At 39.4% G+C, this 17,198-nt stretch overlaps 1 protein-coding gene across 1 annotated transcript in view; it reads right to left on the bottom strand.

Annotated features, from left to right (window-relative positions):
• Positions 1-17,198, bottom strand: part of OLFML2A (olfactomedin like 2A) — a 766,911-nt gene that overhangs the window by 64,863 nt on the left and 684,850 nt on the right. The gene's annotated exons all lie outside the window — the stretch shown is intronic.

The following is a 17,198-nucleotide window of genomic DNA, read 5'->3' as shown; positions in this document are numbered from 1 at the left end:
CAATTTGGGAACATCCTTCCTACTACTAACATTCTTTCCACAGAAAGAAGGGCAGCAATTTAATCTTGCTGTTGGATCTATGTACTTACTGTAAATTGTTGTCTTACACTAGTGCACTTAAATGAAATCCTGATCCTGATACAAGGAACCTACGAATTAGTGTATTAATCCTTTCACAACAGGACTCTAATAATTGTTTTAGCTTTTATTCTTGCGCAACCCACCTGTGAATAATCAGGTTGGACAACTTGACTGTGTTACTCCCAGATGACCTATTCAAAAACAGCACTAAATCATTTTACACTGCAGACTCTCTTAAGTATTATAACAATGATCCTTACATCTGCTCATGAATACTTGCATGTAGTTTCTTGTATTAATTATGCAGGTGTCAGCAGTGGTAGTGGAGGTTACTTTCTGGCTGACTTGAAAAATGAAATCTCTGTATGTTTAACTGCTATAATTTATTTTTATTTGCATTTGTTGACCGTGGTAGTGAGCTTATCAGTAATTACCAATTTCAGTCACTGTCTGGGAACATATAAAGAAAAGATAGCAAAATTCCAATTTTTTTTCATTTTCTAAAATAGCAGTACTATGAAACAACTGTAATCATATGCAAGCATCAGGAATAGTCACAGAAAAACATAGTAACCCAAAACACTGACGTTCAGTACAGTTTGTAAACCTGTCAAACAGTGATATAAAGAGCAAAATGTGTACTTGTATACAAAACCAAGTAGTGGGGATAAAGGTTGGGGAAGTAGGTTGTAAGTGGAGTAACAGACTTAGTAACACAGAGGGGCTAAGAAAGTAGGAAAGTAAATGGGAAAGTAGTTTATGAGTAGTGTTCACTAGAAGGAGTGGAATCTTACAAATGAAAAGTATTATAGTAGGGGATTAAAGGAGGAAGAACAATAGCTTAGGTAATGTGATATGATTTGAGTTCACTAACATTTTGCCTTGGTAGATGCTTTTTGCACTGACAGTGGAAACCAGTGTATGAATTAATGCCTTTTAGCTGGGCTGTTAAACTCCCATAGTCTGGGTCAAATGAAGATACAACCGTGATTAATACAGTTAAATTCAGTAGCAGATGGGTAAATCAGGGGTCCACAGTGAGTCTGATGTCTCAGAATAGAGAATAGTTAGTGCTTTTGGAATGGGTTCAGCTGCTAAGGGAGAGATTGTGTTGGCATACATGAGTTTAAAGAATTGGGAGGTTCGAAAGAAATCAACTGTTTACCTGGCAGCCATTTAGCTTTTTCTATAGTAAAGCATTCTGTACTTTATATGATGCACATGTCAATCTGTTAATGTGATATGTTAAATGCTCTTGTACATTTTTACTGATGAAAGTTGCAGTAAGAAAAAAGGACATTTGTGGAAGTCAAAAATGTCTACAAATGAAAGCTGTGCTGATTACGACTTCCTGGAATAGATTTAACTTTCATCGAGACTACATCCACCCACTTCACAGCTGGCTGTGAAAAGGAAAGAAATTCAGCTCATTTCATAAATGTATACACAAACTCAAACAAATGGACAAGCACTACCTCTTGACAATCCAGATCTAAGTGAATTAGTAAATGAAGCTTTTGCATAAGGACTGCATCCAGTATAATAACCACTTTTCAAATGTGAACATTTCCAATGTTTAACCATAATAAAGTGCAAGAAATTTTACTCACAGTAATGCATTTCAGCATCTTTCACACATACAAACATGCATGCATGCGCATATGCACACACACACCTACACACACAAAAAAGAAAAACTCAAAATAAATATACACAGAGAGAAACAGAATGACCGGACACCCAGCTAAACTAGTTTTAGAATAAAATTTATTAAGCATACCTCTGACAATCCAGGGCCACTGCTGTCTGAACACTGGCCCATGGGAATGGATAATATTCACATAGCTTCTAAGACAAATGATAAACAGGAAAGCTGAGCAAATATTTCCTTCCAAGTACAACAACCTCAGAATATGTTCCTGTAAACTTCAGTGCCATTTACTATTGTACTAAAGCATTAGTAACCTGAATATAGAAAGTGCAGTGCTTATTATACATAAACAAAAGGTTGTATTACAATTCTGAGTAACGTATACTACTGAGATTGAGCGGTTCTCAGAAGGAGAGAGAGACGTCTAAACAAACACCATATATATATATATATATATATATATATATATATATATATATATATATATACACACACACACACACACACACACACACACACACACACACACACACACACACACACACACACACACAGAGAGAGAGAAAAAAACACAAACCTTGAAGTTGGTCTACCAAGAAATTAGGGTGATACTTGGTTTTGCAAGATACCAAGTATTCTCACTACTTTTGCTGAAGTGAGACCACAGCAGTAGTACATTAACTGGTGTTATTAAAGGTGAAGATGGTACACTCCTCTGCAATATATATTATTTTTTCTCTAATGTTAACTGAATTATTTTCTAGTGTCATACAAAATGTTCAAAATGGTTTTGATGGTATCACTTTAGAGACATGACTCTAAGCCATATCTATATATCTTTATTTTAACCTTGGTTCATGCACATGTACTTCCAAATGTAATCCACATCTATGACTTTTATATGTAAACAAGAGAACAATGACCAGCTTCAGACTATGTAAATCTCCAGTGTTTAGTTCCCTCTCTCCATAACCATTATCAAGTGTACAAATTCCCTGTTTAGACGTTTATTCATCATATTCCACAGACACTGTCCCAAAGAAATTTGTATCCAGTGTTATTTTCCTAGGTCATGTAACAGCAAGTCATCTGCTTCACACACCATATTCCTCCTGAATAACCACTTTCTGACAGAGTACATTTTCCAGTATTAGACTGTGATCACTTAAATAAATGTTGTCCATATTACGTATTTAGTCTTATTTAGCACAGATGCATACACTGCCACTGACTTTCCAGATTCAAGTTCACTTAACTAGGATAAAATTGTATTAGGTCAGCTGATTTCAGACTGCCACCACCTCAGAATAATCACTTTCTGACTGGGTACCCACACCAGTATTTGACAGTGATCAACTGAACAATTCTATCCACAGCAATATATTTCAGATCATCACACACACACACACACACACCTTACTAAATTAAATCTAAATTTGCTTAACTATACTCAAGTGGCAGAAGTGATCAGTTGCTTTCATATACAAGTTGAGTAATATGCCTAATGACTAATCACAATGATTCTGCCTACTCCCACACTTCCTTCTCTCCATCATATCAGCTAGCTCTCTCCCTATATCAGTCATACTACCAACATTCAAAGTTCCTACCCTCACGACTACACTCTTAGCCTTCCTCCTCTCATTCTGCTTTCGAGCATGCCTTCCCCCTCTTCTTCTCCTTCGGCCAACAGTAGCCCAATTTCGGATAGCACCCTGTTGGCCAACAGTACTGGTAGCGGTCGTTGTTAACCTGGGCCTCGACCAATCTGGTATGGAAATCTGTATTGTTGTCCGCATATGCTATTTGGCAGAGGTTTACACCAGATGTCCTTCCTGATGTAACCCTCCCCATTTATCCGGGCTTGGGACCGGCACAAAGAAATGCACTGGCTTGTGCATCCCCAGTGGCTGGGTTCCCCCCAACATTTCTGAAATTCTAACCATAAAACAATATCTAGTTTGAATTTTTTTCCCCAATCATCCAGCCCTTTTCTTGTTGGGGCTTTCAAACATTGCATCTCTGGCTTCCTCTCCTTGTGGTAAATCTGACTTATAAAATCTCTCCCTCCCTTCTTTCATTGTTATTGTCTGTTATATAATCTAAGTACTTTTCCACCCATTTTTCCATATATCCATAGTACTACATGCCTATCCAGCAAACCAGTATTGCAATTGCGTAAACCTCTGTTACTACAAATTGTTTCCTGCTCATTTTCCCCAAAGTTCCCATCTGCTTGGCGCCCTTGCCACACTCTGAGGGGATCATGAGTTAATCCTGCTTCATCCTTGGCAGAGAAAATAATTATTGTTTTGCATGTCAGTTAACCATTTAGAGTGATACTGCCTTATTTTCTGCTTTATTTGTTGATTTTTCTTTGTAATCAATCTAAAGGTCCCCAATACTTGAAATTGCTTTACTTTATCAAGGTAGTTTAAGTTGTTTTTGCAGCATTACACTTGTAACACCACCAAGAAAGATTGCTTTCAAGAGGTTAGCAGTGCCCTGTACACATGACCACAAAGTAAATTTCATCTACAGAACTTCCTTTAAATCTAAAACCTGTAACTGAGTGATTAAAGCAAAGCCATTGCTTGTGAATAAGCTTTGAGCAGCTAGTTCGCAAATTAAAAAGCACGACTACTAAATCTTAGCACAATCTAGCCTAGTCTCTTGACAAACCACAGAGAACACCCAAGCAGCCTTCTATATAACCAAGTCCACAACCTACAGTAGCGCATCCAAATACAGGTCCAGGCAATATGGATTTGTAATTTTTAAATGTCTCCATAGCCAGCTTGGTAGATATCGGTATCCTGAAACAAAGGTGTCTCATGTTCAATGATAACCATTCAATCTTTAAAGAAGCAAAGGCAGTATGAGAGAGATGTACATGCAAAACTTCACTAGAGGCAAAAATCTTGCATACAAATAAGGCTGACAGGAACACACACACTACATCCACCCCACATAGTGTCTACCACACATAGACCAACTTACACTGAGGGACTAAAGTAATCTTCCCAAAATTCAAAAACTTAAGCCTATGAACAGCAATGCCTATCCTCAGCAATCTTGAAGGCACTGACCAAAAGTAACAGCAAGCACCATATATATGCCTTGTGGAGCCCCAAGAGCAAAGCCCACAGGGGAAGCAAACAGATTACCCAGGATTCTTATCACAGGAGACTCCACTGTATGTGACAGACATGCCCTACTCACCAGACTGAACAAGAATAATAATTTAATTGCTGGGAGCCAGGAATCCAACAAGTTACACACACACTCAAATCACTACACCACAGGTGCCAGTATGGATCATAGTCCATGTGGGTATTAACTACAAAATATAGGAACAAAACCACTGACAACCAACGTAAAACTCGAAGCAATTTAATTATCAAAAAGAGCAAAGCTTTCAGGTATAAAGTATCCTCCCTTAGTGCTAACACGCATCTAAAATAACACTCATTTTATAGTGTTAAAACATCCACACAGCCAATAAAACAATTTAAGACATTCAAATTATTAAAGTGCCAGTACATAACTATCAAAGATGTATACATATATATGTATATACTTAAAAGCAACATGTATAAAGATCATGTATATTGGAACAACATATGTTTCAAAAACATTTTTCTCATGAGAATATTCAATTTATTGTATTAGAAGGTCTAATACAATAAATTGAATATTCTCATGAGAAAATATTCTTGAAACATCTGTTCCAATACACATTATCTTTATATATGTTGTTTTTTTAAGCACATACATATATATGTATAGATCTTTGATAATTATTATGTACTGGCACTTCAATATTTTTTGAGACTTATTTTTGCCTCGGCACCTTCACTCTGACATCAGTTTTAGGGACTTATTAATGACTACAGACACGCTTCTCTGGACTATATGAACATTGTTGATCTCTTTAAATGTGCGTCTCAGGCAGGTATGTGCCTTGCATTGAGCAGCATTCTACTTTAACCAAGGATAATGCGACAGAACAAACAAAAGATGACTGACTTCAGTACTTGGCTTATTTTCTGGTACCCTTGATAAGTGCAAGCATGGGCTCAGGAATGAAGCATTTACAAGCAAAGGCCTGGGAGATGAACCATCTACAGGCTGCCTGCGTCCATTACAGACATAGGTACCAAACCAGGGATGAATTTCCTGTTCTCCATCCAATTGTCCAAGGTACACTTTAGCTGAGTTAGAGGGAACTCTGCTTCGATGGGGAGCTTGTTCCCTAGAAGGGGTAGGCTCTGGAGGATTCAATATTCAAAAGCATTGGAGGACATAATTAACAAACCACATTGCTTTGCAAACAATGGTCTGCACCTGTTTCCCTAGGCTTATGAATATTGGCTACAATTTGCCTAAAAAAAAAAGGCTCTAAGGGGACAGATAATGTCAAAATGACAAACCTACTGAAAGCCCAAAGGCACGTTCTTAAATTTAAAAATTTTTTTTTTTTTAAGGACTCATTCTTCAAGGTCCCAGTCTATAGTGCATCATGTCTGTGCGTGTGCTGTCATCCATGCACAAATTAAATACAAGTTGGACTGGAGAATAAGTAAGTTTTGCTGCTCACAATTTTAAATACAAGTGGGGCAGGAGAGTAAGTCTTCAAGTTTTGCTGCTTCACCTGTTCTGGGAGAATAAATGTTCACGTTTTTCTGCCAGTTCCGAATTTTGCTAAGTGTGCCCAGGAGTTTTTGCTTCAATCAATCAGATTGTGTGTGGAGAGCGAGTGTTCACGTTTCTCTGCCAGTTCCAAGTTCTGCATCAATCATCATCATTTAAGTGTATGCAAGTTTTACTTCAGTCAATGCTTTTGCTCATCATCATTTAAGTGTGTGCAAGTTTTGCTTTTGCTGTCAGTTCCAAGTTCTGGAAAGGTGTGTGTGTGTGTGTGTGTGTGTGTGTGTGTGTGTGTGTGTGTGTGTGTAAAATGCCCCAGTTAGGTATACCTGGTGGTTAGTGTTACACAAGTTCAAATCCTGTACCTTGGGTACAAGGAACAAAACCATGAATTCTCTGTCTGTACCACCACTTGTGATTCAAGGAGTTGAGTCCATTGCTCTCAACTGTCCTGTATTTCCACAGAATGTCTGAAATGTTTGGCTCATACTTTTGGTCTGTTCCTCTTAAAATTTGTGGTTTCTGGCAAATCAGTGAGAAATTAATTCATTAAGTAATGATAGGCATTTAAGTTGGTCTTCCTATCTTCAGGAAACACGTGGTAACACAAAACATTTTATTCTAGCAACTTTCTATGATTATATAAGCAATGTTTAAAATGTGTCCATGGTTTTGGGCCTTTGTCCTCCCCACCAATATTTTTTGGCTTTTTCCACACTTCTTGTGCTACAAAGCTGAGAGATGCATTTGAGTGTCAAGTGGATTTTACAAGGAGCTGAAAGCTAAGTTCAGTGCTGCTCATAGCTGGCCTTAAGCATAGGCCAGTTAGACAGCTGCCTAGGGCGTCACTCTAGCAGGGGTGCTTTTTCAGTATTTATTTGGTGTAGGTAGACGAGGATGGGGGCACCTGGGTGGTGTGGGGGGTGCCATGGAGCCCTTTTGCCTAGGGCACCAGTTGACCTAAGGCTGCTCCTGGTGTTTATACCAAGTTTGTTTGCATTGTTAGTAGTACAACAGGTAGTGTACTTGTTTTTGATGCATGAGGCTGTAGGTTCTACTGCCACAGTATGTAGACGTATTGCTGATACTGTACTGTGTTGTACTTTAAAGGGGGTGGAGGCTGCAGTCCTGAGTATGTCCTCCTTTGGATGAGATGCCTAGTAAATATGAACCTGTTTTTTAACTTGCCACCCATTCCCTATTGCAATATACCAGCTTACCATTTTTTAATGTAGCATAAGCAATTTATTCTTTAAGGGCAGCAGGCACTGAATTTGTAGATGAAACACTGAAATATTTCTAGCAACAACCTATTCATTAGTTTCAGATCTCTTTAATGTGGAATTATTCAGATGACATTTACTTGTGCATATTAACTGATATTACTGGATTGCAATGACAGAAGTCTGAGTGCCTTTTTATGATTGAAATGTTCTGGATTGGGCAGTTTGTCATTATTGGTTCATATGTTTTGTTTCATTGCTTACTGGAAAAATATTCAAAACTATAAATTTAAAACACACTAACAAGTGATGCTGTATTATACAAGGGATATTATTCAGTTACATATTATAATTAATACAATCATGAAGGTGAATCAAAGAACATTTGCATGGTCCTAAAAAATGTGTGCAAGAGACCTATGAATTTGAAAACAGCCCAAAGGTAAACAACTTCCCACTGGCCATATACATTTTCTTTGAATGTGGGTTTCAATGCTGTTTCAGTGAATGGGAGTTTCATAGGTAGGTACTAGGCCATTGGCCCAAGGGCCTGCATAAGCCTAGCCAGCAAGGTACCATAGCTTACGCCACCCAAGAAAGTTATTTTCATGTGCCACTGTCCAGCAGAGACACAGAAGTGATCCCCAGGGTGTATTTCCTATCCACTCAAGATTTTTCTTGAAGAGTGCTAATGAAGAACTTTGCTTGACATAGATGGGTAGCTTGTTCCAGGGTATACAAAGTCTCTGGGACAGGAATCCATCCCTCCAGCATGTCCTGTTTATTGTGGTGACAAGGTTTAGGTCCCTAGAGCGGGTAGCTTGGAGGGATTGGGATTTCTTTAGGTGTCGCATGTCCAACAGCTCTGGGTTTGACACAGCTTTATATGTTAGACAGAGACCACCTCGGAGTAGGCGATATGCTATGGAGTAAAGCTGGAGTTTTTTGAGGCGGTCAGTGTAGGGTATTTGTTTGAGGCCATTAATCCTCTTTGTGAGGTACTTCTGTGGCCTTTCCAGCTGCTGCAGATGTCTTGTGAGGTACATTCCAAAAGGGGCATTGTACTCTATAATGGGTCTAATGAGTGACTAGTAGAGGGGAACAATGACTTCTTTTCCTGGATGAGAATCCTTTTATGATGTGTGCCATCTAGAAGGACTTCCTGACTACTGTGGTGATGTGACTATCAAAGGAGAGACTACTGTCCACCTGGTCCCAAGGTCACTTATCATGCATTCGGTGTTATAGATTGCTGTCTATGTGGTAGTTCATGGGTACAGAGTTTTTACCAAAGGGGATGACACTGCACTTTTTGGAATTGAGCTTGAGGCCATGGCTCTGACACCAGGCATCTGTCTGTTTTCATTCAAGACCATTGTTTTGTTTAGCAAATGTCTATCAGTGTTTGTGCTATAAAACCTGAAATAAAAGTTGTAAATTAAATCCAAATATCTGTAATCACTGTAGAAGTAAAGCATACAACAGTATGTATATGGAGAGTTTTGAACAGTGTTTATGGCAACTGGGGATAAATAGCCAATTAATGGGACATTCGAATGGTTGCATGGGGAGCGCGGTTCTGAGTTTGCACCCCCTGCAAAAAAATCCTGCGGGCTCCCCTGTCTGTGCCATTACCAAGACATAGTTTAAATCTGCAGAAAGTACGCCGGCAGTGCAAGAATTCAGTGCCGTCCACACATCTACACCATCAGCTGCACAGACAGGGACAAAAGGTGAGGAGTTTCAAGCTATACTTGGAACAAGTATATTGCTTAAACAGGATGATGCTATGGAATTTATCCATTTGTAAATCACCATAGGCAAAGCCCCATACCATATCCTAGCAAGTTTTAGGTCTCCCTCTATGCCCCTAGAATCCAACAGCTTATACTTAGACCTACTGGAGACACTAATCATTAAACCAAATACCCTATTCATGAGAGTCTAACACTCCATAGACTGGAAAGCATACATGGTCTCATACTCACAGGCACAATAATCCTGGACTTTATCACAAATACCCTTGACCAGACAGAGCGCACAACCACCAAAGGTTCAGACATACTGGACCTGGTACTCACCAATATGGGACAGCACTACATCCCCCCAGTGTCACATCTGTTGTCTTCAAGATGAAAAATCAACTCTGTAATCCCAGCAAATCCTAGAACTGGAACCATCCCAAAGCATATTACATCCTTCTAAGCAATAGTTTATGAAAATTCAATGCCCCTCCCAACCCAGTGTTGACAGCAAACTATGCGGAATTTTTCACAGAGATCCTGTACAGCCATGTAAATGTATTTTTAGAGGTTACTGTATCTACTAGAAGTAAGCCAAAAACAAACCACATTGGTGTAATCCTAGCACTAGTAGGGTATAGTAACTCCCATAAAGATAGGAGCTCTCTAAACTAGACAGGAAACTACAATGAATAATTAAGTCCAAGAAGGCCAATTACAAGGTTAAGATGGTCTCACAGGCTAAAGACAACCACAAGGCCTTCTACAGATATTCTCAAAACCTCAAAGGCAGCATATCAGTTTGCCAAACTGGTGGTCAGTGGTGTCACCTTCACTGAATAAAACTACACAACAAATTTGCTGCCTGACAAATTCATCTTAAATTCACAGGTTAAAACCCGATGCCAACAAATGACAAATGCATTATAGTGCCTTTTGGGAAAAATGCCACCTAGGCTAATTGTTCCACCGATAAGACACTCTTTAGAGTTGACCTGGTAGTCAAGGATCTGAGAAAATATGTACATAGTAATCTGGTCTTTAACCAACATATAACCAAGGTAGTAAGAAAAATCATCCTTTGTCACCCAACTTATAAGTTATGGGACTGGCATCCAGGTCAAGGAAATCATAGTGCCACTTTATTTAGAACTCATCAGACCTATCATTGAGTATACAGGTACCGGACCAGACACATGCAATAGTTGGAATGCCCACATAGGTTCCTTACCAGGAGAATCCAGGATACAAATACACTGTCTTATACAGAGCACTGTAAAGCGTCATCTCTACATTCTGCCTCCTAAAGGTTACTGAGAGACACAAATAAGATGCTGGTGAGACAGTTATATGTCTGGGTATCCCCATGCTCTGGGACAGGTTCCCCATCCATGTGAAGCGTCTCTCAATAACCCTATTTAAGTGCAACCTTAACCAATCGATGGGAACTCAGAAATTCATCCCAGGTTTGGCCCCCGTGTCTCATACAGGCAGACAGTGATGCCTAAACTAACATACCCCTCCTCTAACCTAACCTCTGGGAACCTCCTGACTAACATACTCCCTCCTCATAAATACCCATGATAAAGAGGGTCACAACTGGGTTGGATTGCATGACTAAGCTTTTAAAGGTTGTTGTGGTCATTAGCCTAGTACTTACCTATGAACCTACAAGGCCCTAATAGAGGACAATACTATGTAAATAAGATTCAGTGTTTGCTCCCAGACAACAAAAAACATATTAAAATAAGGGGATAAAGGACAGGCTACTGCCACAGTGATTATTCAAGCATCTAGTGTTATGGTAAGTTTAATTACACAATTGTACTATGCTCATCATTTGATCAATGCCACAGTAACCTTGGCTATATAGGTAGAATACCATAGTTTATGAAGCCTGGAAGGAGAAAAGTTGAGGGTCCAGGAGCACCTGGAAAATGGTCCTACCAAAGTCTGCTGAAGACCTTGAAAATGAGTCTAGTTTGTAAATGTAGGTACAGAGGTCTAAATTGGTGCCTCTAGAATACTTAAGAGTCTACTCCCTTTCCAAAAAGCCACTAATGAAGCCAGGGCTCTAATAGAATGTGCCCTGACCTGTCTGGAATTATCATCTTATGCTGGAAATAACAAAAAGACAGCATGGGACAACCATTTGGATACATTCTACTTTGACTCAGGTTGGCCTTCACAAGAAATTAGTAAATGATTAGAATATCTGAAGGAGTTAGTCCTGTCAAGATGGTATCAGAGTTGTCTGTGGACATCAAAAGTATGAAGGATCCTCTCTTCCCCTCATTTTCAGATTTTGGAAAGAAGACAGGGAGATGGATAGTTTGTTTCAAATAAAATTCTGATACCTGCTTAGACATAAAAGGATTAGTTTTCAGAAGAGCCCTATCTTTGTGGAAAGTGAGACAAGGATGATCCACCATGAGAGACTGCAGATCAAACACCCTTCTTTCAGAAGGCAGAGCAATCAATAAAATTGATTTCCATGTTAGGAATGTCAACTCAGCCTGATGAGCTGGCTCAAATGGAGTGATCATTTTTTCCAAAACAAAATTAAGCTCCCAAGGAGGAGACACCAATTTTCTATGTGGAACCATCTGCAGAACACCTTTCAAAACATTTTGACATGGGGATGCATTAAAAAGAGGGGGCTCCATGGGCAAATACACTGAAATGGCCAACAAGTGAACTCTGACAGAGGACTAAAATGGGCCAGAGGATAACTCACAAATACTGCATAATCAAAGAAATACTAGCCATAAAAGGGTCTTGGTATCTTATTTTGGCAGCAGCTAGGAAATCTTTTCCATTTTCTAATACACAATTTCCTATCAGCAGGTTTCTTAGTCTCTAATACTTGCTGCACGTCTCCAGAAAATAGGTGCTAAAAAGCAGCAAGATTCCATCATCCAAGCAGTTAGTTGAAGTTATTTCAAGCTGGTGTATCACAACTGCTGCCTGTGTTGTGTAAGGAGGTCTAGTTTGTGAGGAAATCTGTGAATGCACAGGGTCTGGCACAATGGTAAAGGTCTTTATCAAACACATATGAGTTTCAGGGTTTGAGTCTGATCTCTGGATATTGACTAGGTTTGTAATAGTTTGCAGCCATACTTATTTACCTGTGCTGATGGCAAAGAGGGATAAGAAACACAACCGAGAGTGTGTGTTGTTCTCGCACTGAGTTGAGGGTTCAATTCCAGATAGTACAGTGTCTAACAGAGTTAATGTATATTTTCAGAGCATATGATCAGGTTGTACTACACACAGATCTAGAAAACTTCACAACCCTGCCTTTCCTAGGAGGTCAAAACAGGCCAGGCCACATCCACCAAGAAATCAGTCACTGGTGGAGTTTCCTACGGATCGCTACTGGGCCTGCTCCTTTTTGGCACCTACTTCTCTGAAATGGAAACAAATGCTGAAGGTTTACAACTGATTAAATTTGCAGATGTTTGCAAGCTGGGGATTATCACTGACACCCCTGCAGACATTAGCATTCTTCAAGAAGGTCCATCTCTGACTAACAAATGGTGCCAAAGCCATGGTCTTAAACTCAATGCTAAGAAATGCATAATTATACCCTTTGGGAAGTCAACCATCCCGACTAATCATCATATTGATAATGCACCCCTAGGAGTTGACCCAGTGGTCAGGGATCTGGTAATGCATGTAGACAGTATCCTTACCTTCAACCACTACATGGTCACAGTGGTGAGAAAATCCTTTTATGTTGTGCAGTTTATATGGGGATGGCATCTAGGTCCAAAGAGGTCATTATCCCACTGTACTCCGCCCTTATCAGGCCAGAGTATAGTGATACCTTTGGTAAGTACCTGACCAGGCCTATGCAGCAACTAGAGCAACCTCAGAGGTTCCTTACAAAAAGGAATGCAAGGCATAACAAATCTGCCTTATGCCGAGCTTTTTAAAGCCCTTTCTCTCTACCCAGTCTCCTACAGATTGCTGAGGGGTGATCTATGCTGGCTTGCACGGCATCCACAAAACCCACACGTATTAATCTCTTACATATTTGTAAGTCAAAGTATACCAGAAATACAAGGTCTTGGGACCTGAATTCTGTCTATGACTTAGAGAACATGCTGGATAGGCAAATGTGCCCCAGAAACTGCCCCTCCTATGGAACAGGCCTCCCATCCATGTGAAGCTGAGTTTGTATATTACCTAGTTTAAACACAAACTACACCAATGGATAGGGAATAGAAAATTACACCAGGCCTGGTACCCATGTCCCTTATGGACAGAGGTACCTTATAAATGCCTTGCCCCAAATGTCCTACTTGGATACAGGACATCATTATTCTTTCAGGAAAACTTGGTTACGCTTAGAAAGGCCCCTCAGGTTGTTAGCCTAACAATCTGACTCTATGAAACTATCCTTTGTAATTTCCAAAAGAAAGTATTACCACTGTTGCTTGGGTCAGAAGAGAGTCACCACAATGATCTTTGAAGAATCCTTCTGAATCCTCAGAATTACCCTGGATATTAGTGGAAAGGCAGACAGGAACATTCCCATCCATGAAAATGAGAATGCTTCTGTTTTCCATGGCCTGTTTGTATGGAATCTGGGAACAGAATTTTGTCAGTTTGTTGTAAATCGGGACAAATAGATCTACTGGAGGTATTCCTCACAGAAAGATCAAACCCTGGAAGGCCCTTTGGTTCAATTTTGATTTGGGAGTCTGTCAAACCCTGGAAGGCCCTTTGGTTCAATTTTGATTTGGGAGTCTGTCAAACCCTGGAAGGCCCTTTGGTTCAATTTTGATTTGGGGAGTCTGTCCTGTTCCTGCTCAGCTCATCAACCACAATGTTTTGTTTGAGGGAAGGCAAGATATCCTTCACATGAGATTCTGCTTAACTGCTATAGCCCAGGCTATGATAGCTAACCTGCACAGGGGGCAAAGATGTTTGAAGACCCCCCCATTTATGTACCAAATCATTGCAGTATTGTCTGTAATCATTTGTAGCAGTCCTAGACACCATACATTGAGAGAGATGGGTGCATTTATAACTGCCAGCATCTCTTACGTTTGTGTTTTTTGGTCTGACTTTTTTGTTCAAAAGATCCTGCACTTTTACCCTCACCGACATATCTCCAAGTCAAGTCTGGCCAATCTGTTACAGACTGTGTTGAAGCTGGAAGACAGAATGGCAGACCTGGATTCAGATAAAACTGGTCTTTCCACCAAATCATTTCCCTTTTTACAAATCCTAAAACTGGAACCTGAAATGTCAGTGGGAGGTATTAATGTTGGGACCAAACAGATTTTAAGTACCACCAAATCTTTCTCATGTGCAGTCAAACTAGAGGAATCATGAGAGTCATAGATGCCATAAATCCTACTATCCTGAGAAATTCCCATGCTGAATTCCTTGACTGATCGGGAATAGATCTAGTAGAAAAAAAAGTTCTTTGAACTGAGATATCTAGGAGACACCTGAGGAGAATAGTCATGTGTGAAGAAGTCAAACAAAATGAATTTTGAATGTTGTCTTGAAAATCCAGTATGTGAATGAGATGTCTCACTCAATTGAGAGATTCCCGAAACTTTAAAAAAAACTCTGCGACAACAAGCAAGTTGCCTGCAAATGGAAACTTGTGAATACTTCACAGCCTGCAGCAGGCTATTACTGGAGCTAGACACCTTGTTAATACTCTTGGAGCAGAGGATAACCCAAACAGTAATGTAGACAACAGCATAATTCAGATACAGAAAACTTTGCATTTTTTTTAAAAGAGGCTAGAGGAATATGATGAGAATCCTTTAAATCTAGTGTTACCAAGAAATTGAAAGGCAGAACAAGTGGCAACAGCTTGTGAAAGGATAGCATTTTGAGGTGTGGGACTTCATCGGATTGGGAAAGAAAAGATCTGACTAGTCTTCATGATGCTTTGTTCCAGAAAAAAAATTTTTGAGTAAAACCTTTTTCCTGTCAGAGAAAGGGGAACAGACTCTAGACTCTACAACCGCCTGAATCAGCAGATGTGGGACGACGGGAGGGAAAAACGGAGTTTAATCTGGTGGATGAGAAGGAATCTCCTGAAAAGGAGGGACAGCTCCCACTCCCATCTGTACCGCAAATGGTTCACCCTCACAACCCATTTGTCTGAAACTACCTGCAGCTAAAGAGAGAAATGGAGAGAGATTTTTTTTTTTGGGGGGGTGGATTTAAAGGCTTGGCAGGGTGGAAAGTAGGCGTTACCATTTGAAGATAATTCATTCTAACCTGTTGGACTGTCCTGGTTTCTGGGAGGCTCCTCCTTACTTTTGGGACGTCCTTTACATTGTTCCTTGAACATCTACTTTTCCAGAGGTTTGATGAGCCTGATGATCTTGCTTTTTAAAAGGCAGCCCTGTGCTAGTTGGGTATGAAACCTTTAACAAATGAAGAAAGAAAGTTGACAAATCCAAGTTACCTCTTGAATCAGTTTCCTCTCTCTCATCACACTTTCAGGATCTCAGTAGCAGGCAATCCAAAAACAGCCTCCCTATCAAGGGAAGAATTCAAAATTTCAGTTTTAATATCTACAAGTAAATTTTGAGAATGGAACCATGCAAACATTATCATAATAGTTTCAGTAGCTGCTGTTCTGGAAGAGGCAATAGCAGAGTCATAAGCACACATCAAGGAATATTTGGTTACTTGTGACGCAAACAATAACTGTGTATTCAGAGAAGATTTTTCCTTAGAAGAAAAAGAACTGCAGCTATAATGTTCCTCACATTCTCAAATGAAGCAAGCAAAAACTTTAACGTGAGCTTGACAATTAAGAACCCTAAACAGAATTCATTTTCCCCATAATTATCAAAGACTTTCCCATCCTTATCGGGGGGGGGGGGGTTTAGCATTTTCCAAATGTTTAACTGCAAATGGTTTTGCCAATGGATTTACTGCAGAGAGAGAGAGATCTGGGATTAGAAAATAAAAACTTGTAAGACTGATGAACTTTGTACTAGCTGCCTTACTTAAGGTCTAGCAGGCTGGCTGGCAGGCATGTTACATACTGCAACAAAAACATTTGACAAAGCTGGAAGAACAAGAGTGGGATGAGGAAATTATACTAGCAATAAATCAATATTTCTTTTCAAAGCTACTGGAATGCATTATGTTCCCATGAAACAACTGGTACATCCTAGATATGATTTCAGTAAAAGAAAGTTATTCTAAGGGACAATCAGAAGAAATACTCCTCAGACACAGTTGGTTTGTTATATTAGTAGTACAGAGTTGTTTTTTTGTAGCTGTTTTTGTTTATTTGTTTTAGTCTATACAGCAGCTTGTGGGTTTTTTTTTTTTTTTTGTTATCCTGTAATGTATTTGAGAACCCCCGTTAAATGTTACAAAGCTCTGCTTTGATTGTTTCTATTATACTTTCGGTGTTAAAGTATTTGCCTGGTTGTCTCATGTATTTAAAATACTGCATTTTACACCCAGGCTGAGACTGAACTTGGCCCATCTGGATCAGTGCTCTAACCCTGTAAACATTTCTTAAAAAAATAAACTATTATCAGTCAATCAATCCCTTAAATGAAATACAGCAAAAGGCTTAAAAGGGGTACCTGCCAAATCTTCCATCACACACAAGACAATTAGTTTGCCATGTGTTCCAATTAATTCATAATACAACTATGAAAGAAACTGATATTCCTGTTTCAGATGAAGTGAAATGTTACACTAATTTAAACAGATTTGCCCATTTTTTTATATCATCTTAGGCCAATATGTTTGCAAACTGTGGAAACAAGAATTATGAATTAATAAGCAGATTTTGCCATCTATAAAAAAGTACAGCTGGGTAATGTAAAAGTACATATTCAAATA

Source organism: Protopterus annectens, chromosome 16.part0, assembly GCF_019279795.1.
Source record: "Protopterus annectens isolate FY-2018-M chromosome 16.part0, PAN1.0, whole genome shotgun sequence".
In the NCBI taxonomy this organism is placed as follows: domain Eukaryota; kingdom Metazoa; phylum Chordata; order Ceratodontiformes; family Protopteridae; genus Protopterus; species Protopterus annectens.
The sequence above is the reverse complement of the archived record's forward strand: the minus strand, read 5'-3'. Positions and strand labels throughout refer to the sequence as shown.